We start from the raw sequence: 24,496 nt of genomic DNA, 5'->3' as shown, positions 1-24,496 counted from the left end.
GGTCAATGTCAGCAGTTACAAACTATTGTGATTGAAATTTGATATAAACTGATGGGCATTTACATTTTAATTGCAAGGAACGATAAAACTTTTGAAAGATAATTAAAAGAGTGCAAAAGAAAGATCAAAACATCGGTAAGGTTTTTCTTCCCACGCTAAAGCTATGTATCTACAAGGTAGGCCTACCCAGTTACTGTGTCAATCTATCACGTGTGTACAGGTGCATTTAAATGTCTGTTTTAGCCTCTTTGTTTGAGTTGAAGCTCACTCCCTTTTGAAAACCAATGGGTTGCATGAATTATTTCTGTCAGTGTTTAATGATAGTGACCTTCCTATCAACAATGGCAAGCATGACTAAATCGTGTGGGAATTTTGCTCAGATCTGCTCCCCAGACCACCAGAGAAAGGTTAAAAGTAACCACCTTTTCCACATACAATGTACAATGTATCTGTCAAATGAACCCAGGTTCTACGATGTATACCTATAATCTGAGGGTAAGATTTAATGTCAGAATATCATGCATTAACATTTTGAAATTGTAATAGTTTGCCTCGTGCCTTTTTGTAATGGTTTATAATGGCCATTAATATACAGTGGACTTATCCACCAGGGACCCATTAATATGTCACATACATTGTAGTCAATCCTCTACTTTAAATGATGGATATGATCGTTTTGACTTTGATTTGTAGTACACATAGTTATTGTAAGCTAAAGTGAACAACTATTTGTCTTGAGGTCCCCTTTTGTGACTCGGAAATGATGGCTTGTTTCTCTTTGAAATGGGCTAATGTAATGCAATTTCTGTGAAATGCACCATTTGTGTTTTCCTGTTGTACCTGCTATAGTAATAAAATGTGTAATTGGTGCTCTCACAGACCATTAAAGTATGAATTGTCAATAGTGTACAGAAAGGATGAGTTGCGTGGAAATATTCAAGGCTTTGTAGCCTAATGGTCCATGCTTAATGACTACGAATGAACAAAGTGCACTGAGTACACTTGTGGTCCACATCTGTCATTGGTTCTACTTGAATTACACATTTAAGTCGAGACATAATCCCACACAAGTGCAATGTAGATCATGCAGGACCTACAGTACAGTACATTGCTGTAGCCCAAAGCTCGCTCTGTGTATCATGTACAGCCTGTACACATCAATATTTGTGTGCTCAAACAAATATTCCATTACTCAACCAGCCTCTGCCATTATGATGCATTTATTCTGGGATGGGCCGCTGAATACTGGAGTGGAACATCTTGTCTGTCAGACAGTCAGAGGGGGTTTCAGACTATCCAGTATTCTTGTTTGTAGTCACGTTTGTGATGTACACATTTCTGATCATTGAAATGCCTGTAAAAGTTGTTTCTACAATCATGTTCAGAATTACGGAAGTGTTCATACTCTGAAATGTGCATTCTTGCTTTGGAACTGCTAACTGTAAACAGAAAGTTTAGGCATATTGTGTATATCTACAATATCTTTAAAGCTCATAAATGCCAGGGTTCCTGGTATCTTTCTATCATTCATTCATTCATTCATTCATTCATTCATTCATTCATTCATTCATTCATTCATTCATTCATTCATTCATTCATTCATTCATTCATTCATTCATTCATTCATTCATTCATTCATTCATTCATTCATTCATTCATTCATTCATTCATTCATTCATTCATTCATTCATTCATTCATTCATTCATTCATTCATTCATTCATTCATTCATTCATTCATTCATTCATTCATTCATTCATTCATTCATTCATTCATTCATTCATTCATTCATTCATTCATTTCAATCTCCCTTAATATTATAGGTCTATAGTCAGCCACGCAAGGTACAGCCAGTCAGATGCATACCGTCGGTACCATCACGAGGAACAACCTTTTCTTTCGTACCTGGCCAACCACCAATTTTAATCCTTTCCAATCACGCATTAGGTTTAAGATTTGACTCCTACTGGCTGCTTTGTTGAGGGTAATTGCTGAGTTGCTAAAGATGAAATATTTCCCGTATTTACAAAATGTATGTTCCCATTGAGGAAACACATGGTATTGTATACGTTGCACATACCAGGTTCCATTCAGCAGGATACGGATGAAATAATGTGTCTCCAGTGCCTCATGAAAGCAAAAATACTACACTTTGTCATTCATGCAGAATTTGACTTGCTGATGCTCATTAAGTTTATATTCATCCAGCCTGAAAGGTGCCAGAGATTTTTTTTTTTTTTTTTTTTGGGGGGGGGGGGGGTGGAGGTGTGGGGGTACACTGTATCTGTCCATCTCAAGTTTGTCTTCAAGTAACATTGATATTTCAACTACAACAAAAAAAGTTACGTTGAGTGGAGTATCTTGTTGCGTTGATGAACTTATTACTTGCTTTGTTTCATTTTATTTTGTAGCATTTTCGTAGTCTGAGTTAACAATACAAAGTTTGTGAAGAAAAAGAAGGAATAGTCATGCTACATGTACAAGCTTCCACATGTGCCTGTGTAGCATGATCATTGGTATCATGTCTGCAATATCTCTTGTAATTCTTCATCTGTGATTTGAAATGAAAAGACAACTCTTGCAGATCCATATTTGTTTCTTTTTGAAATTGTTTGACAGAGCTGTGCTTGACTTGAAGCTAAGAGCTCATCCTGCTAGTGCTACAGTTGCAAGGGGAGTGTTCTTGTAAAAGAGAACTACAGTTGTTACCTCACAAGTATCATATTAGGTTCCCCTAAAGTAAACAGAGATTTGACATCTAAGCACCAAAGCAGCTCCCTTCTAAACCAGCTAATAGTCTCAGTCCTTCCGCAGTTCAAGGAACTACTCCAGCCGGGTGTAATCTAACCCCTTCCTCATCTAATTTCGGCTTAACATGATTGAAATACCTGGCGTGACATCACTTCTGTCAGATTTCATTCCGCCGTGCCTCCGTTCGCCCTCAGAATTAGTGCCACTGACGTCATTTGCCCAGCCGTTTCCACTTGTTTCTTCCCAATCCTGGAGAGCATGCAGTGCCCAATGAGATTATTGTCCTTTGCTTGCACGCTGAATTACAAATAACTTTGACGCTGTAATTTCTGTCAAAGTAAAATTGATGGACAGATTCCGTAGCGACTTGTGTTTACATTAGACTGAGACAGTAACTCTCTAATTGGTAGTGGATGTGTCTCCCTAGAACTAAGTATTAGCAGTTAAAGCCCAATAAACTTTTGCATTTCATTGTGAAGCTTTGCATGCCAGTAGAAGGCTTTCAAACTCAACAAAAGTTTCTCAGAATGATTGATGTTGTTGTAACTGTAAATCTCCTTGCATAATGGGTTTGTCTTGCCTAGCGTAATGTAAACAAAATAAATTATATTGACATGGGGAATTATCGTCGCAAGGCCTGTTCTCATTGGGAAGTATCACGGCTGTCAAAATCTCAGTGCTTGACCTCTCTATTTACACAGCTATAAAAAATTGCAAAGTTGTGGTACTTCAAGAAAAACTTTTAGTTTTTGCTGCTGGTGATGTGTAGTAGTTGGCTTGGTAGTCTGCTGCACACAACTGTGGCTACGATGTCAGCAACTGCCGGGGTCCCATTTCGTAAAACTTGTTATCAGTAAAAACTGCCACATTTTTATGACAAATTTGCTCTCAGCCAATCAGATGCAGGGATTTTAGTAGCTTATTCAACAACTATTGTAACTTTATGTATGAAACCCTGGCTGGCTGGCTGGCCGCAAACTTTGTCTGTGGCTGCAGTGAGGGATCCAAACATCCATCAGAGGTCACATGACCACATTGTCATTGAGAGGTCACATGACCAAATTTTTATTGGGGCAGCACTCTTCATGCAAAGGTAGAAATATCAAATTCTTCAAATGCAGTCATTATTATTATTATTTCTATTGCATGTTTTAGATAGTATTTGGTACAGTTGCCTAGCAACTGCTGTCACAATATTGAGATTTCTCCGTTGTCACAATTTTTCATGGTCAGTATGAATGACACATTACAGCCGTGACTTTGTGGGACAAGGTTCAGATCTCTGTGAATTTGAGAATTGGTGCTGTGGACATCATGTTCCAATCAATTTGATTGTATCTTATCTAGGTGCAATATACACATGTAGGCCTTTACATGTAGGCCTAGGTTAACAACAAAAGGGAGTCCATCATTCTTTGCTGTGTGCTATTAATACCCAGTGCATTATAATGTGTCTAAAAGCAAAGCAACGAAAAATTTGCTTCTTGATCATTCATTAACAAACAACTAACGCCATGTAGCCAAAGGTTACTTTAGAAGTAATCCCCCATAACAAGATTTTTCTGATTCACAATGCACTAAAAGTAATATCACGATGTGAATTCTCTCTCTCTATCTCTCTCTCTCTATTTTTTTATTTATTAATTTTTGTGTGTGTGTGTGTGGGGGGGGGGAGGTGTTATTATTCAGTGGTTGATACACAAGTGTACACTGGTTGTCAAGTAAATCTGAACTGTAGGTGTCACTTAGATCAAGAGGAAAAAAAAAGAAGGGCTTCTGTATCACACTGAAAACTACTTTAGTGCACAGACACATGGATATGTAGGATGTGGGACAATGGAAAAGTTAGAATTTTGTTTGCTGTTGTTGGAATCTGCAATACTGATCAAATTAGCTGTTGACTTCCCCTTGATATTTTCTGCCATTAGACACAGAATGTATTTTACGCTATAGTGACGTATCATATCCTTTGCTCATTCAAACACAATTAGATTTGATGCCAGTAATGCTGACTATGCGATAATAACGGATTCATTAGGTTTGATGTCTATAGTATCCTGCGACTGCAACCTAAAATTGGTATGGGAATTAGTTGTCCATAAGCTGATACGTTGTACCTAGTGAGCAAAGCCCATTACAAGTTGTGGATAATAAAATGGTGTACTCTACAGAAAAAAACAAAAAACAAAACAAAAACCAACCGACATAAAACCTGTCAAATTCATTTTGATGAGTTCCTGATTACAATGATTATTTCCTTTTTTAATGATGTACAGTGTCGAGTGTATGAGCAAAATATAAACTTATTTGGGATGACATAATGACAATAAACTTGTTTACCACAGACCACAAATACTGAAATGGGCCTGTGAAGCAAGTTAAAGATGACAAGTAATTTTTGTTTGACAGAAGTAGTACCAGTACTGATTGTAATCACAAGCTGTCATTTCCTTTTACCTTCATGCTACTTTCTCATGTATGGCCAGCAAAGATGTAAATTATTATTAGATATCCCATTATCTTTCTTAAAAAAGAAATATTATCAAAAGTATAGGGAATGCTTGATATTTCTATTACCTGGTGCCACAATGTTGATGTCTTCATCTATTACATCAAAGATTGTAGTCCTCCTCCGCAATGTAATGCTTGTGTTGTAGACATTGAGCCCTTACAGCCACTACATACAAGAAGTGAAAGCCCAGTGTATTGAGGCTGATGAAGCCATAACTATTGATTCTCATAATAGCCAAAAGTAATAAATTTGTTTTGTGTAGTTGATTTTGTAGTGTTTTAAGTTTGACAACTACACACTAACTTCCTGACCTCCTTGTAGAACTACCCCCTTTTTACTTTTTATGCCTCAGCCACGAAGTGTCGCCGGAGCCATTATTGTGTAATCTTAAATCATTGTTCCATTTCTGTGTTCACTGTTGTTAATTGTACTTCCTTTTCTTGCTTCATTTTGTAATAAAACATTGTTTGAAAAATTCACATCTTTACTTCTCTCTCTTATCTCCATGATTTCCCAACCTTCTCCTCCTCCTCCTCTCCTTTCTTTCTGGTTCATCCTTCTCCTTACACTGACTTCTCCACTGATTCTTACTCTATAGTCTATTCTTCCTGACAATTGCCCAAGTCTCCTATCCTGTCTTCCGCTGCTCTTCCACTGTCACTCTTTGTTTTGCATTTTGATAATACACCAAAGAGCTTGCTTACACACTCTTTGGCCTGAATTCACGAAGTTGGTGCAACCTGTGTCCGTGGTTTAAACCATGTCCATGGTTTAAACCATGGACAAAGACCGTAGTTTTGTATGGGGCACCAAGTGTCGCATGGCCTATTTTGTTAATAAATCAGTCATTTCGTTGACGAAATGACCATTTCGTTGACAAAATGACCATTTCGTTAATGAAATGACAGATTCGTAACAAAATAGGCCATGTCAGACTTGGCGCCCCATACAAAACTACGGTCTTTGTCAATGGTTTAAACCATAGCCAAAGATCTTACCACCTTCGTGAATTCGGGCCTTTATGTCACTTCCCTTCTTCCCTCTTCTCCTTCTTGGTTCTTCTTTTGCCAAACAGCGGTCCTTTGAAGGACGACATACACAATGTTTAAATATATAGCGCAAATCTCTCCACCTCATTTACGTCATCATGCAAGCTTTCAAACAATACACACATGATTTTAATTATTGTTCTTTTAATTTTTTTCCATTGCATAAATGTTTATGATGGTAGATTGATTTTTAGTGTTTCTTATACAAGTAATAGCAGTTTTCCCTCTACTTGGCACGGATATGAAATATGATGCCTTCCATTCTGTTACTGTGACATAAAAGCTAAATATAACAAGAAGATATTCAATATGGTTCATTTCCAAAACCCTACAAGCTCTTTTAACAGCTCTAACTCATAATCTTTTTCATGGTAGGTTAATTACTTGTATGTAGTTGTCGCTCTCAACCGGTATGAAATTAAATCTTGGCAACTGTTTCATGTTGCTAATTCAGAGTATGACATGTACAAAGTGTACATGCGTAGTGTACCTGTACATAAATTTGTAGTGAATTTTACTTTGTACTGCTTGAAGAAAGTTTCATCAGACACACCACACACATTTTATCATACTTTTGTTACAGTCCTAGTGTGTTTGAATTCTCTTCAAGTCCATAGTGATTGATTATCCGAGTAAACATTATCAATATTATTTCAATAATTATATTTTCTCTTTTTTTTTTTAAAACTCGGAGTTGCCATAGGTGGGATCAGTTTGGTGTGATGATTCTCTACATGATACAGTAGATTATGACCCCTGCCCCCCCCCCCCCCCCGAAAAAAAATTGTGAAATCAGAACAGAACAGAAAAGTGATATTATTCAGGACAAACAGTAGGTGAGTCATGAGGTGACATCGTTGTCTTGCCTAATTTGCACGTTATCGCATATCACGTGATTACATGATAAATACAGGCATGATATTCTGTAGAGTTAAAGCTGATTTCAGATTTTTTTTCTCTTTCAAGTCTGTACACATTTTGCTATTTTCATGTATTAAAATCACCTGAAAATGGTGATTTCCAATTTTTTCGAAAAACTTCAATATCATCCAGGCTGTAAATATTGCTGTTTCAAGGAAACATGCTGAATTTAGAAATGCTGTCATGACATTTTAAGGGTCAATTAACTTTCTATTGAAGCATTGCTAGATCCATTACATTATCTTTATTTCTATCAAATAATCTTGAAGACAGCTCTTTAGAGTTTTCCTTGCAAACCACACCCAAGATTTCTGTTTGAGGTCACACCTACATGTACAACCATCAGTTCTTGCCAGGCTACGTAACTGTGAAGATTTGAAGGTTGTTTCAGGAGAAAGCATTTTTCCATTGCAAAGATGACAATCTTTGACAGGCAAAAAGAGACTGATGATGCGGTTGAGCCGCCCACATCTGGATTCTAACCCCGCTCTTAAAACAAAGATGAAGACAAGATTGGGGGGGGGGGGGGGGGGGGGGGTGACAGGAGCTTAAGCCCTGATGCATACTGGTGACACACACATGCATTGGGGTGCCCATCACTCACTGATTGGGATGAAGTTCAGAGATGGAGCCCTTGGTCCCACAGCAATGAATTGTTGTACCCCCCAAGGTTCAGTGCCAGTCAGATGCTTGGCATTCTTCATGGCATCAGTCAAGGACCCGTGGCAAGATTGATCACCGCATCACCGTTGATGCCTGCCTAATGATGGAGAGGGAGGAGACGGAAGAGTAGGAGGAAGAGAATGCACCACCCTGCCCCTCCACCCCACCCCCCTTGAACATGAGATAAAAACCTCAAACATGCAGTTCCATGCCCTGATTAGGAAATGACATTACGTGTTTAAGTAGATAAACCCCAAGTTATTTTAGGAACATACTGGCCCAAGAATTTAATTTATGACTGCAAGAATTTATGTACGTATCATTTTGTTTCAAAAATTGCGATTGCTCGTACACGGCCAAAAGATGTCATTCAATGAAGCACTTTAAATCTCCAAGCTTGCCTAAGCAATAACTGGAGCATGACCCAGGCACGCTCATTCTAAGCCTAGTATAGTGAGTTGCATCATTGGGTTACAAAATCATGCATTAAAAAGTTGATTTGTGTGAGTGGAAACAATCATGATGCAAAAATCCATCAGTCTTGTTCTTGTTCTACAATTGATGCAATATTTGGTACCCTGGGGTACCAAATGAAAATTCGCCATTTTGTTGAATTAATTATTTTTTTTTCAGCGCTGTACCCTGGCTTACCAAAAAATGTGTCAAAATATTTTTTAGTTTTATTTTAGTATTATTATGCACAAAAATGTTTCCTTATTTGTGATTATGCAACAATTAATGCATGCAACTGATAATTATTTTCTGCTCTGAACCTTTTTCTTTTGCATTTCATCTCTTATTATCGACCATTCGCGCACGCGTAGAAGATTATAAAGATGGCAGCCCCCATGATCAAATTTTGAAGAAATACAGTTGATTTTGGGGTGAATTTTCTGGGCTTTCGGTGATTATTTTTTTTTCTGAAAATAAAAGTTACGGTAGATGATGTTTACAAAACGGTGTGGTACTAGAAATTACTTCGAAAAACACCTATGGTGCTAGTTCATTGCGACGACTTTGCCGTATCAGAATTCGGAATCGGCGTATCTGAATTCGGATACGCATTATAAATAATGGGCATGAGATGGCGCTACACAACGCGGTACCCCGGGTTACAACGGTACCCCGGTGTACGGCGTGCCGAATCAAATGTATTAATCCGTCACAAAACTTTACCATGTGCAGTGTGTATTAACAGCATGTGATGAAAACTCGAGATTTTTATCCCATAATGCAACTCGCTACCCACACCTGGTCCCAAAGACTATATCTGTATATAAAGGTGCTTTTAATCACCGTCCAATCATCATTTAGCTGTACATGGTTCAGAGATGTATCAAAAATGATGTGCTTTCATTCCAATGAGTATTTTTTTTCCCACATATTTATAATGTGAATGCTTGCGAATGAAATTAATTTTTACATCGCAATGCAAAAACAGATAAATCTTGTGTGTTAATGGGCCAATAGAATGCCCTTCCTCTGAGTATGTTGCACACAGCATGTCATGTTACAAACTCCATCTTGTTCCAATTATGCTGTGAGAGCAGCATGCCATGAAAACTTTGCAAGCATACTGCCCCATCGATGCAGTGTTTAATACTGTAAGAGTCCCGATAAAGCAGTGCCGACTGTACTCATACTTGCTATGAAGTTATTTCCACTCAAATGCATTGATTGCCTTGGATGGGATGCCAAGAGAGGCCGCCATTTCTGTCAATAGTTACGTTCAGACGGCAGGCCCTAACCTCGAGGTTAGGAAACCTCGAGGTTTAGCTCTTGCCCCCTAACTACGACGTGTGTCCACACGACGAATCTTAACCTCGAGGTTAAGCTTCTGCCCCCCATAACTACGAGTGGGTCCCACTCGATGTTAAAACCACAAAACCGGAAGTTTCAGCCCACACTGCTAACAAGGCGTCTATCTATTCTTTAGTCCAACCCTGTCGGACTCGCTTACAGGTACTCTCTTTCTCTGTCATGATATGCAGAGATAGCACTGCACTGATGACTTCATGCCTTTATGAAGACATTCGTCGAAAACATTTTTTAGCGTCGGAGAAGAATATAGAATACAGTAGTGAGTTCGACGTGTTCAGTTTCAGAGATCAAGCGCATGGGAAGAAAAGATGATGTTGTTGTGTCGTGCGTCATAGGTTTTTCACGTGTAGTGTATTTGTGGTGTACGTTTGGGAGGTTGACCCGGAAGCAGAGGGAAATTGTGGCCGGGATGGAGTTTACGGCGAGGTCACTCTTAACTTCGAGTTCGTTGTTTTTTGTGTCCACACGGTGCTTAACTACGAGTGGGGACCCCCCGCGGCTCGTGGTTAGAGCGCTAACCATAAGATTTCTTGTGGCTCGAAACATCGAGCAAACCTCGAGGTTTGCTAACTACGAGTGCGTCTTCACGGTCCCTAACTACAAGCTCTAACCTCGAAGTTTCCTAACTTCGAGGTTAAGGGCTCCCGTCTGAACGTAACTAATAACTCCTAATTAGTGTGTTCCCCCTTTCCTCATCCCATCAGAACAAACAGAACAGCAGGAATAGGAGAAACATTAGAGTCAGATGAATGAATGAATGAATGAATGAATGAATGAATGAATGAATGAATGAATGAATGAATGAATGAATGAATGAATGAATGAATGAATGAATGAATGAATGAATGAATGAATGAATGAATGAATGAATGAATGAATGAATGAATGAATGAATGAATGAATGAATGAATGAATGAATGAATGAATGAATGAATGAATGAATGAATGAATGGAAGAAATGAATGACTGGAAGGATGGAAGAAAAGGGGATGGAAAGGAAATCACCCAGCTTTTGGTTTCATCTTCTATCTGCCACAAATGAAATGCACCTGGTTGAAGTGATTGGGATACGTGATGTTTATTCACATTTTATCAGCTAGTTCCACTCTCCCATAAATCAGGGAAATGGTGACGTATATTTATGTGAATATTGAAGAAACAAAACACACACCATAAACATAGAGCTACTCTACTGTACCAAATTCACACCGCAGATGTACCACTACCAGCATTCTCATATCTCCTCAGATCAGGTGTACTACACCAATCTTATAAATGGTGTGGAACATACCATTTTATCTTTAAAAGACAAGGCACTTCTGCTTTCACATTCATACATACATGTACATTGTATGTGCGCGGTTACTGTGGTATGGTATTTTTTTTTTTGGTATATTTGGAGGACATAGTACAGTGTACAGTAGATGTACAACGTACTCGCTGTAAGTCTTACACAAGGAGATCCATTTGACCACCGGTACAGATAGAAGTCCATTTGTTCATTTGTGCTTTATATTGTGGACTTGCGTGCCAAAATCGTGCCCAATCTAATCAAACAAGACAATATAGCCTCCAGGCTTTTAGGCAGTAAGGACGCTGCCCAATTACATGCGGATTCCACCCGTACGTCCGGGAGATCGGATATTGACCCTATTTTTGTCCGCAGAGCACGGACTGATTTTGACACCCTACTCCTGTCACGTGAGATTCATTGTGGGTAAAATGAAAGACACTCTTCCCCCTCACTCCCTGCCTCCTGATCAATAATTCACTGGGCTGCCAAATATAAAGATAAACCATAAGAATACTCCCCAAAATAACAAGAACAGAACTCATAGCTGTAATGCAGTATTGTGTATGTTTGTACAATGTATGTGAGTGTTTGTGTTTGTTTGTATGTGTGTATGTGTGTGTGTGTGTGTGTGTGTGTGTGTGTGTTATCATGTAATGAAAGTAATGAAGCTGTACATTCATTGGACAATTAAGCTTTCATATCATTCAAGCAGGGTCTGTAAAAAAAAAATCTAGGTCAAAGGTTACTGAAATTACCTAGAACTGTCATTTTTCAGTTACATCAATTTAGGAACTCTGATAATGATGTTATTTTGTATGGTGCACACTACAATCAATTTGAAATTATGTCAACCCTCAATTCAGTGGTCAGGATCAGTGAACTTATTCTGAAATATATATTAAGGGCCACGTGGCTGAGTATAGAGTGATTGTGTGAAAAGATAGAGGCATCCCAGCCAGCTGCACCCCAAGTATACTGAAATGCTCTCATCACTTAAAAATATCTACGTATGGCATGTCTTCACTGGCACATACATTTGCTATCCAAAGCAATATACAAATTGTGCCTCTCCCTTTCATTTTTGTGAGTCATCGTCAGTATGTTACAATTATGGGAGGGATGTGAGTAGTTTGGGGTGCCAATTGCAAAATCGTACAGTAACTGTTAGAATTGTCCCATGCAATTGTTGTCATTTGAGATATCGCTGTAAACCACGTGCGCAGAACTGTAGCTGATGATGAAAGTATTGAATTGCTAGTAGAATATTGCCCACACGATTATCAAAGTAATGTTTGAAATGACTTCCTCGTTTGTCATGGTAGTTTTTTGTTTTTTTTTTTAATTAGCCATGACCTCCACATTCAAATCATAAGGAAACAATCGGAACCTGACAATAATCTATATATAGGTCTTGAATTCAGAGAAAGTTTTAAGTCAGATTGTGAATCCGCATTTGAAATCATATCCATCTGCTCCATGAGTAACATCACATCAAACATGTAGTTTCATTTTCCAGGCCCAGACAGTTCTGTTTTGACTTTTTGGCAAACATGTTGTCAGTGCTTCCCGGAAGTTTTCTCTTTCGTCATCACTTTATATAGCCGTACCCTCATTTTCAACGGCAAGATCATCCGTGAACAGTTTGCGTGAAATTTAGATGAATTTGGTCTTCAAACATTTGCATTTGTTTAAATGTGATTAATGCATTGCAGCAAAGAGCATGTGATATGATATTATACATTAGGCTCCCAGTAATGTACATACATCCTCCAATCAGTTTTTTTTTTTTTTTTTTTTTTTTTTTTTTAAGCTGCGGGTGCTCTATCTACAAGTTTCACCGATATACCCTCGATAGCGTGCCATCCTTTTCTGCGCTAATTATCCCCACACAATCAGCTTCATTAGGGGCTAATGTGCATCCCATTCTGAGGTGAGCTTGCTTGATGAGAGGAAGAGGGGGAGAGAGAAGGAGAGAGAGAAGGAGAACAGAAACAAGGGGAGTTGGATGAGGGAAAAAAAGAAATGCAAATTGATTGTATTGACACAGTAATTTGGACAGGGTCTGTCTGACAAAGCGAAGAGAATGTTTGGCAGGAAGGACAGGTGACAACCTTTTGCCACTGGGGTGCTGGCAGTGTGGAGGGGTTTTCACACTTGCAAGAAGAACTTGTTTAAAGTTACACTCACTTGTTTAAAGTTACACTCCTGTATGAGTAACAAGCTTTTGGATGTGTCTTGAGATTTAATGTGAGTGTAGAATATTCAGGTACATGTACTTTAAAATCATGTTTCTTGTCCACCCCGCCCCCTTTCCACCACTTGCTGCAAACAACATTACATAGATTGTATTGTACTACAACTGTTCCCTCAAAGTCTATGGTATGTCAATCGAACACACAACTTTACAGTGTAGATCCACTGCTCCCTATATGTAGGCCTAATGTATGCATTGAAGAGATATTGAGCTCTATCATGATTTGGAAATCAATTCGTTCAGACTGCACCTCCACGCCCAGATGTAAGAAAAATTTGTGTGCTTTATCTTTCATACCATGATTTATCAAACATGATATGAATGACATGTTATGAGAAGATGCTGCCTTAAGCATCGCCTTGATCATTGCGTAAATGCAAACCAACAAAAAATGGCAAGATTAATGTGGAGCATGTGTTCAAACCACAAACAAGATATTTTACCAATCTGAAATGGTTCCTTGACAGGGGGATGGAGGGGGGGGGGGGGTTGGAGAAAGACCAGGTGACATCATTAAAGGCCACTTGGGTGCCAGCGGTGATGGCATGTGTCTTGAGGAAGGATGAAGTGAGATTTATCGATGTAACTGACGAGATGAGATTTTATTATCGCGTCACAAACGATTGAAAGGGAGACAAGAGGATTCAAGGTAACCAATGCATGGGAGTGATGGGAATTTGGATGAAATGTATGCAGGAGGGGTGGAGGTTAAAGACCCGGCAGCAACGTGGGGATACCACGGAAGTGCGAAGGCTGGCCTGGCTCGGATATATTGGAGAACCCCAGCAATGAATTGTGTACAGCTTAATCACTAAACTGTATATAACTACGCACACAGCCACAGAATCTTGACTGGAATCGACTGTTACTAATGAGCATCCTGATACATGCTTCGATGCCCATATTTTCTGATCGATGCTATTTGAGGTTTTTGAATGTACCCTGGTAGGCAGCGAGTGAATCCAGCCACACATGAACCCTCACGGTACTGGGTCTTAACTCCATATAGGGGAAGTATGGAGGGAATATATTGGAGACAAGCCTGCCCATTTCTTACAAAGTAGGGTTGAAGAGGAGCATATTCTGATTCATACATTATTCATAGTATGTGAATATGATCATTCAACTTGACTCACCAAATTGGACATTTTTTTAAATTGAGCCATGAAAATGTTAAACAGTGTTTCTATTAGTGATTTGCTCTTTGAAAACTTTATCAAATTTGTATAGGGGGAGGTTTCCTACAGAAAATCTGCTGCATCAGGATCTTTCAGGCATAGAGCAGCAAAAGGTCATTGCATTCACAGTACTTGCAACTTTCTGCTTCTCAGGCAGTGATTTTCCTTTTTCTTTGACCCTGTATTTTGATCACAATCTTATTCCCAAATGATCAACACACACAGTAGCTGGTAAAGCAATATTGTATCAATGCAGATGTGTTTTGCCTCTGATAAGTAGACATGTTGACAGTATTTCAGAGGAGCAGATGATTTTTTTTTTTTTAAATCTTGTCTTGAAATCAAATGACTCTTGAAAATCTGAGTTATGCTTCTATTGCATTTTTTTTAAAAATTTCCTTGGAGGTGGGGTCTGCTTTCCTTGTAAATGATAATACATTAGAAAAGCAAATGCTCTTAGAAAAATAAAACCAAAAGCCTCCAGTTTTAAAACTATGAAATACTGAAATTCCTTCATTTGTCACATCCCTATTTATTTTAGTCATCTTTCTGGCTGTATGAAAGAAGTACAAATGTATACGATTTCTTATGGTAAGCATCACTTTTTATTTATTCAACAAGAATTATTTCATCAATATGATGAACAAGAATTAGATTTCATCAATATGATTTCTTCTACACGCTCTTTTTGCTCCTCCCATTTAAATTTCTCCTTACCTGTAAAGTGTAATTGTTTGTGTACATGTGTGTGTGTGTGTGTGTATGTGTGACAGGTGATGTGTTATAGCTGCTTCTATATGGGGGGGGGGGGGGGGGAAGAGAACAGGGTACACATGGATGCAAGGCATGGGGTAATGCAAGCACGGGATAATGTCTGTAGTGCACAGGGTTTAGAACGATGGGATGACAAGAGAATGATCTTTCTCTAAAGAAAATTATGGCAGGCAGTATCTTAGAAAAAAAAAAAAATCAGATATATACTAGCACTTTAAACTCAGGAGGTGGGAGGCATGGGAGGCGGAAATCTCTCCAGAGAAGACTGTTGATGATTCCACCATGCTAGCGGTACCCAAACAGGTAAACAAGTGCTCTTGAAGATACCACAATGTGGATCAAAGCCAGAGTATTGAATCTCCGGGTCACAGTTTTTCGTTGCCGATAAGAGCGATTCCTGTCCGTGTTTTATGGTTTTTCTACAGGTTGTGATGATGGGATTGTCCTTGAAACAGGACCACAGTGATGCATTGTGCATGAAAAGTCTCCCGTTTTGAGGAAAAAGCAAACATACCCTCAATGAAAGAAAAAAAAAAAGAGTGGTATAGCACATGAATGTGCACCTGTTTGTTTAACTTTTAAACAAAAGATACACATTTGTGTGTGTGTTTAGAGTTCTGCTTTATTAATGCAGAAGCTGTAAAGGTAGTAAAGTGCTTTGGGCTTTTAGTAGTGCATGGTGCACATTAGAGGGAATGAAATAGTTGATATGAGAGGTTATTACAGGTGAATCAGTGAGGGAACTGCAATCTATAAATATTGATGTGATGATGATTGTTGTATCATACAGTTTTGTATCTGAGTAATGTGGTAGGCCTATATCAGTATGTATGGTGATGATGATGCAACAACAGCACATGTCTGCTACAATATTTGTACTACCCTCTTTTACTACTACTGCAGCTACTACTACTACTACTGCTGCTACTACAACAAGATCTACAGCAACAACAAGAACAACAACATTACTTTGTAGTGCTGTAGGCATACTGTACAATGCAGTATGCAGTGTACTGTATGGGTGCTGTTCGTTATTCCGAAGGGTCATTAATCCGAAACATGCAAATTCCCTATACCTAGAGGTTCGTCAATCCGAAAATGAAAAAGGGTTCGTTAATCCGAAAATTTGTGGCGTTATTCCGAAGGTTCGTTACTTCGAAGATTGGTTAATCTGAAAATGAAATTTGGAACAATGAACCTTCGGAATAACGAATCTTAGGAATAAAGAGCCTTCGGAATAATGAACCTTCGGAATAACGAGCTGTAACCGTACTGTATAGTCAGGATCGATGCTTTCTTGACCTTGTGTGTCAATACATTTTCTTTGAAAGATAATGTGGCCCCACCGGATGAATAATTTACCATTTTGAATGTCTGCCAGGGCAAATAAAGGCATATTATGAGGGGTAATTGTGTGCACACACAGATAAAAATGTGATTGTATCAGGGATCTGTGTGCCCTGAGTATTATAATATGACACCAGTGCTACATGTAATATCACTTTTATGGTACATGCAAGTTGTATTACATCAAGTGGCTGAAATCATTCACCCCTTTAAGGATTCTTAGAAAGCCTTTATTGACATGACGATTATAAAGGTTATTTATATTCACTCTGTGGAAGAAAAAAAAGGAGGGAGAAATGAAGTAGGCCTATTGCTTGTACATGTATATGTGCACATCACTGTATGTCAGTATTATTTCATCAAAACTGAAGATTACATTTGGAATAAAGCTTGCATTTCAATTGTCAGTTGGTGCTTGCTGATGTGCCATGTATAAATCCTATGGGGAATTAAAACAAAATCTTTGGGGCAGAGGGGTTGATAGGATGGGTGCTGTTCGTTATTCCGAAGGTTCGCTATTCTGAAGGTTCGCTATTCCGAAGGTTCGTTAATCCGAAACACACAAATTCCCTAATAAATACCTAGAGGTTCGTTAATCCGAAAATGAAAAAGGGTTCGTTAATCCGAACATTTTGTGGCGTTATTATTAAAGAAGGTTTGTTATTCCGGAGATTCATTAATCCGAAAATGAAATTTGGAATAACGAACCGTCGGAATAACGAACCTTCGGAATAACAATTCTTCGGACTAAAGAGCCTTTGGAATAACGAACCTTTTGAATAACGAGCTGTAACCGATAGGATACCTTGCTTCTTCATGATTCGTGTGTTTTCCTTCCCTCTGCTTGCTTTGTTTTTTTATATATTTGCTTCACTTTAATTCTGTGTGGTCTAAAGGTATTATAAGAGACTTTGTTTTAACTTTTCGAATTTGAATAAGACGTACAGACTGTACATGTGCTTACTGTACGGTCTGCTTCTAAATAAAAGATGACAGGTTAGGGTTATGATAATGAAATTCTTGAATTGAATTGTTTCACATTGCCACTCCAACAAACAGCAATGTATGCTTATAGGCAAGCAACTGCAGAACCTACATTGTATAGCATAAAAGTCTCCTCTAAAAGACTAGGATAAAGTACCTTGCTAATGGGCACAACTACTGCAGCCAGGGGACTTGAACCAGGGACCTTATGATTGATAGCCTGTGGTTTATCCACTGAGCCATGACAGCTACTTGGATGGTTTATGAACTCACTTCTGGCACAGAATTAAGGCTTCCAAACAACTTTCAGCCTGGAGTTTTTGGCAGTTGATAGATGCAAAGCTGTTTTGATTATGGGGTTAGAAACACGGAAGAAAGCGCGATCGCAAACGCATTTGAGCCAGAAATGTGTTTCTGTAGGATTGATAAATACGAAGTCATTTTGAAACATGTTTATAGCTCGGATCTGCCCTTGCCAACTACACATCTCAGCTTCTTACATCAAACTGTGCAATGGAGCTGCGGAGTAACAAGACCTCCCAATCGACTTTAACACACTGAGTTGATAAATGCAGCAACTTGAGAAACATGATCCGAAAGGTGTTTGTAAATGCATTTTGATAGTGGGTATTGAAACATGTTTCAAACATGGGAAAGGTGATGAATGCAGCCCTTGATAACAGTAGTAATTCTGTACACTGTACATCATAATTTTTTTTTTTTGTAGTTCTTATGAGAAAAAGGTGGTAGCAGCTTGAAAAAGATCAGAGATTTGCTGTTTTGGGTATGAACTGTTTACTCTTGACCGTATGTATGTTGGTGTTTTTAGGTTGTTATTTTCATAAAGCCCCTGTGTCGTTGATTCTAAAGAGAGCTTTTTTGTAATAAAATGACTGGTCCGTGAATTTTTTCTCCCTTACGACCGAAACTGCTACATTGGAGCCCAGAGGTGAGCTGAGGAAAAAGAATCTTGTGAAGACAGAGCAGGATTTGAGCTGGCATGTGGGTTGCCTGTGTAAACAAAATCTTTGCCAAGGAATTGAAATAGGAGAGACTGGAAAATGCAGAATGTTTAAAGCTGCATTGTAATTTTGTAAACTTTGTCTTCTCTAAATATGTAGAGCACTTGAAGCTGCACTGCTTTGCTGCATTATTGGATCTGTGAGTTTGATTTCAACAAGTTTTAGATTGCTAGTGACACGTTGCTTTCTATATCGGAAAAGAAAATGTCTTCAAAACATGAGAAAAATGCAATTATAAAGAAGTGTAAACAGTTAAAGAGTCATAGATCATTCCAGGTTCTTCTCTTGATGATTCTAAAGCTTGAAATTTGGCAATATCTGTCTCTTAGAGTTTACTGGTTTGAAAATACAGGTGCCTAGTCTTTCTTTTGTTCATTTTATGAGCATGCAGTGATGGAAGATCTCTCTTCAGATCTTTCTGAGATCGTACCAGTCTCCTTTTGAAATGTTGTTTTGTTTGCTTTTTTTTTTGCAGCATTTCCCAATCAAATTTATGTTTCAAATATCCTAAACTTGAAGCATTTTTTGGGTTTTAAAATTTAAGTGAAAACAGTATTTTCTGCATTATGATTCTTTAAAACCAAGAGGATAGTATAACCATGTCAACATGTTTAATACTGATAAGGTTAGTGTTGCTAGATGGTTTATTTCAAGACTACAATAACTTATACACAATATGCAACTTGCTCTTCATCAAATGTAAAAAAAAAGTGAAATAACAATTTATGTACAGATCAGAGGGGAACTTACATGTACAGTGTATACAATGTTTGTAAACTGCTATATCATCACTTCCTTCAATTTGAATAGTACGTTCATGGTTTAAAGTATCAAATGTATATTCTTACATCGGCAGTGGATAAACAGTTCTTTAAAAAAAAGGGAGCAAAACTCAAGGGAGTTTGTTTCTGTAAGATGAAAGGAGAGAGTTTAATAGTGGATTATATAGTATATTGGATATTTTTTTTTTCATTATGTTTCCCAGAAAAGACTGGATATGTGCAAAGTGATCTGAAACCTGAATGTTGATTAAAACCGATGTGATCAGATTGAGGAAGGCTGTCTGTTGCAGTTTGGGTCTGTGATGGAATGACAAAATATGGGTCGGCGCTGCAAGGGGCAAGTAGCGTGCTCTTCTTCACGAGTGAGAGTGGTCTTGACCCTTGACCTACATCCTGCCTGGCAGACAGGTGTCTGTCATGCTCGTCAGGGTTTCTTTTTTTTTTCTCTCGCCTTCTCTGATGACACCAGAAAGATGATCTTCGGGACAGCATCACCCATCTGGCCTCATGTTGTGCTCTTGGGTGTGAACAGGGACATCATCCCCAGACGAGCTGTGCCAATCTCCGTGGGACATTTGATATGTTTCTCTTTCATATCATACCATCTGTTTTTGTTCTATCTCTCTGCATTTCCTGCATATATCCATCCTTCCATGCTGCTGTCTAAATTATTTGCTGAAATTCAACTTTTTGAAAGGTGTGAAGTGTATGTCCGTCTGCTTTAACAAAGTCTTCCCTGTATTTGATGTTATTAATTTTTCTGTCCATGCATTCATTTCACCAGTCTTAATATTTCAATCAGTCTTCTTTCAGTGTCTTCATCTGCAGCATATCTACTGGTATTATCTATCCATATATGACTTCTCTATGTAGCCTTCTCTATGTCTATTTCTTCATCATACATTTGTACATGTACAAATGAGTATTCATTCACCAGTAGTGTCTTCCCTGTGTCTGACCAAAAAGCTTTTGTGGCATCATTGATGAATAGATAAAAGGGGGGGGGGGGGGGGGCACCATGGGATTCCGGGAATTAGTATTTGCTTCCTGGATCCATTATATAGTATTAGGCTGGTGGAAAGTATGGAATTTCTACAGGCATGTGTATAATCAAGATGATGATAAGGAGAAGGAGGAGGATGACCTTCGTTGGCATGACAACCATGCTGTCTCTGGGAAATGGCAGCATTCTGAGTAACAAAAGCTCTCCTTGCAGCCGTTGGAATCACAAGTTGACGCAACAGTGTGTTTGCATCACAAAGGGAGCAATTCAAATGTGGATGGTAGAGCGTTGGCCGTAAGACTCCTCTTATCAGAAGACGAGTACATGTTCCCATTGTAGTCATATTCTCCTTTTTTCACCGAGCAGACAGGTATATTTGTTTGACATGCAATATCAACCTCATGATGACTAGATATGATTGATGGTACAGATGGTACAGATGGTACAGAAAGTCCTGTTTGCAGGAACCGTGTCCCCCATAACAAAGAAAGTGGTTTACTTGAATCTTGTCTGCTTTTCAGTGTTATCGCAACACTCCCATAACTTTGTCGTTAAGAAAAGTATTAAAGACAAAGAGACACCAGTGGCAATTTACCGCCACTTCCTGTTACAGTCAAGCCATTACTATCATTCGTGTCTAGGGTCTCACAACATTCTGTCCCAGACCAATGTGCCTTGGTTTGATTGATGGCTTTGAGATCAAGCAAAGACTGTCATTTTCAAAGGATTTAGGAAGCAACTATATGTTTTTTGTTTAGAGATCAGTGAATTGCTGAATTCAAGTTTCCTTTACAAGAGGCCCATTATGTTCTTGTCTTCAAATATTGCATTAATAGTTGCCGTATCTATCTTTGTATCATCAAATATTATAATGAAAAATTGCAATGTTGCACTTGATACATATATACAATATGTATAATATTTGATTGTTTTCTTTTGTGTGTGTGTGTTTTTTTACTATGATTCGCAGTAGCAGTTTCCTTGACAATCTGTGGCCTGCAACTATGGCTGTGTACGATGTTCTGCTTCAAGGGACTTTTATATAGGCATAGTTGCTTTGCACCTCTCAATTGTCAGGCAGTATTAGAGTAAAGTGTTTTGTTGTAGTGTCAAGAGATTTGTCTTCAATGCTGTCATCCAGCTGTCATTGGTTTACATCAAAAGAATGTTTAACATCAGGGTCCTGTTTCATAAGACTTGCTATCAGTAACAACTGCCACATTTCTATGACAAATTTGCTCTCAGCCAATCAGATGCAAGGATTTCAGTAGCTTACAACAACTATCGTAACTTGTTTTTGATAACTAGTTTTACGAAACGGGGGCCCAGGTTTTACTGTTTAATCAGTGCAAATCTTCATCTTCATGATTGTATCTTTAGTTGGAGTTATGATTGATTGTCAGTTTTGTACCGAATAGTGATGATTGCAAAGATTGTTTTTGTTTCATTGGTCAGTATGGGATAGAACCGCAAGGCTGTTATCATGTGGACATTTGTTGTGTGCTTGGCAGGTTGAGATGTAACCATTTCCTCTCAGTGACACAATGGAGTAAGAACATACCTGGAATGTATTCTAGCTTAATCATGGCTGCCATTTTTTCTTTCTCCTTGTACCACGTGTTTGTACACGTATTCCAGTAGAATCTATCATGTCAGGTTTCTGAAAATGTGCGAGGTCATCGCAGCATTCGCAGATAAAGTGTTTGTCGTGTTTCCTGTTTTTTTTGCATGGACAATTGTTCTGTCCTAGGAGGGTTGAACTGGACTGTGGTCACATTGAATCATGTTTGGACACTCTTAGTCATCACCTGATAGTGCCCTGGCTGATGCGGTGGGCAAGCTACAGAATGCACTGTACATTATTGTACCTATTTCCTGCGAGGTTGGACATTATCCTCTAAGGACACTCTGATAGGGATTTTGTTTTTGTTTTCAATTGTTTTATTATCACTATTCTTTTAAAGTGACTCAAGTTGTACACTTTGTGTGTGTGTGTGTGTGTGTGTGTGTGTGTGTGTGTGTGTGTGTGTGTGTGTGTGTGTGTGTGTGTGTGTAGGCCTATGTGTATGTGTGTGTTTGCTTGTTTAACCTTTATTACTTTGTTGCCAGCATATTACTTGATGATATTTCACTAAAATGTATAACAATGATGCAGCATGTTTTGACATTTATTCGGTTATTTTGGGGAAAACAATGTTACTATAGATATCATGTCAAATGAAAAGTTATTTCTTTGAAATGTTTCAGCAAAAATTCAGGATATATGCTTAGCAAATTTGGCAAATGTGGTTATGACAGGACAATATATACAATTTCACCTGTTAGCTTTCTGACAAATGTCTGCCTGAGGTCAATTTAATGGTCTCTTTATTTATAATGCATTAAAAGCCCTCTGCTGGTTCACACATTTCTCAAAAGATGTTGTATTATTGGACAAGCAATGCAATGTTTAGCAAAGTAAAGGGAAGGTCTGTATTATTAGATGCCTGCTCATAATTGGGCTGTAACAGCATGATGTGTCAGGAACCAAGATGTTCAATATTTGCCTTCCAATGTGATGCGGCCATCGAGTGATGCTCCTGTAAGCCACGCCCCCACACGGGGGTAATCTGTATTCCTGCTGTGCTTTGTAGACACATGAATTACCCGAAATTGGGGATCACAAGTGCGAGGAGTGAGTCATGTGACAATTAACGACAACCTCATCCCCAATTTTCCTTGCGGACATTTCATGATACAACCAGTGAACGGCCAGCTCTACATGATAAGGCAGTACACCCTATGGTAATATTAGATTGATCAAAAGAAGATGAGTCGTGTGTTGGTACGATATTGATAGTCTCAGGCTATCATCATACCTTAGTTTCTCAGAGTGCTACAAGCTTACATCATGTCTGCTTGCTAGCTTCGGCAAGTGAACTAGGTAGACACTTTAAAAGTACCGTACATATTTATAGGGCAAGTGAGATATTTTCATGGTTCTGCCTCAAAGTGGTACCAGAGGCATCATTTTTAGGTTGTGCGACTGTCCATCTGTCCATTCGTTCATCTGTCCGTAATCGATTTTGTGGACAACGTAACTTCAGAACCGTATCTAAATAAGACTTGGCATACATGGGATGTATGAGTAGAGGAAGCTGTGCCTAGCAACTTTTATTTTCTTTTTCTTCAAAAGTGTTGGGCAAACGGCCAGAGTTTTAGTTAACATTATTGGTCAGTTTGAGTATTTCATATTAAGTGAGCATATGAGAAAATGCTTACTTCTGTATCATTAGCATACATAGTATGTATACATGATGTACTCTGCCCAGGTGGAAGCAAAACATTGGATCTCTCTCTCTAAAAAAAAAATGCCTTTTCTTTCTTTCTTTTTTTTCCAGAGAAGTCATGTGATCAAATAAATAGTACTTTTGTCATGTCATGCTGCATTGGATGTTTGATAAATGAATCAGCTCGCTAACTTTGGCAATGTGTTGAAACAATCGCAAACGCTGTCATGTCATGTTTTCCGTACGGGGGTCGTGAGTGAGAACGCCAGAAGGGTTTGTGGTAATTCTACCTTGTACCCCTAAACAGAGCTGTCATCTTGTATGTTTGTATGATAATTACCTTTAAATTTTTTTTTCCGTGTTAGAAATAAGAACAAATAAGAAAGCAGTTTTTTTGAAAATGAAATTGTATGTTTTTCTGTTGAATTTTGATATAGTGTGTGTATTAATTCAAAATATGATTTTGTGCCCTTGAACAGATGCAATACTGTGTGTACATATAATTTCTTTTTTTTTGTAAATTCGTATCTTACTGTGCATCAATACGTTCTGACACCTGCAGAGGTTGGCTAGCAGCGCTCTCTGCATATATTATATTCTCTGCATACCATTTTTCGGTCACATTACCATTAGAAAACTCTGGAGGCATATATTGTGATGTCAGAAATCGTGCATGCTATTTGGTTCTACCAAACTCCCCCCTCCCCACACACATACGTTGATATAACGCACACTCATGAATTATTCGAAGACACGTGTTGTTTCTTTTGTTACCTCTGCACTAATGGGGGAGCAAGGTGAGGTGATGTGCCCAGCAGTGATATGAGAGGGTGGCCACATGACCAGTACGGGCTTTCCTCCTGATCTTTGTGG

At 38.5% G+C, this 24,496-nt stretch overlaps 1 protein-coding gene across 1 annotated transcript in view; it reads left to right on the top strand.

Moving 5' to 3' along the window:
- The window catches only part of LOC139711073 (ras-related protein Rab-40C-like), a 58,112-nt gene that overhangs the window by 9,533 nt on the left and 24,083 nt on the right, over positions 1–24,496 (top strand). The gene's annotated exons all lie outside the window — the stretch shown is intronic.

The sequence above is a fragment of the Diadema antillarum genome, unplaced genomic scaffold, assembly GCF_040938485.1.
Source record: "Diadema antillarum isolate AM-2024a unplaced genomic scaffold, OU_Dant_1.0 seq00001606_RagTag, whole genome shotgun sequence".
NCBI classification, from domain to species: domain Eukaryota; kingdom Metazoa; phylum Echinodermata; class Echinoidea; order Diadematoida; family Diadematidae; genus Diadema; species Diadema antillarum.
This window is presented reverse-complemented; position numbering and strand designations above follow the sequence as displayed.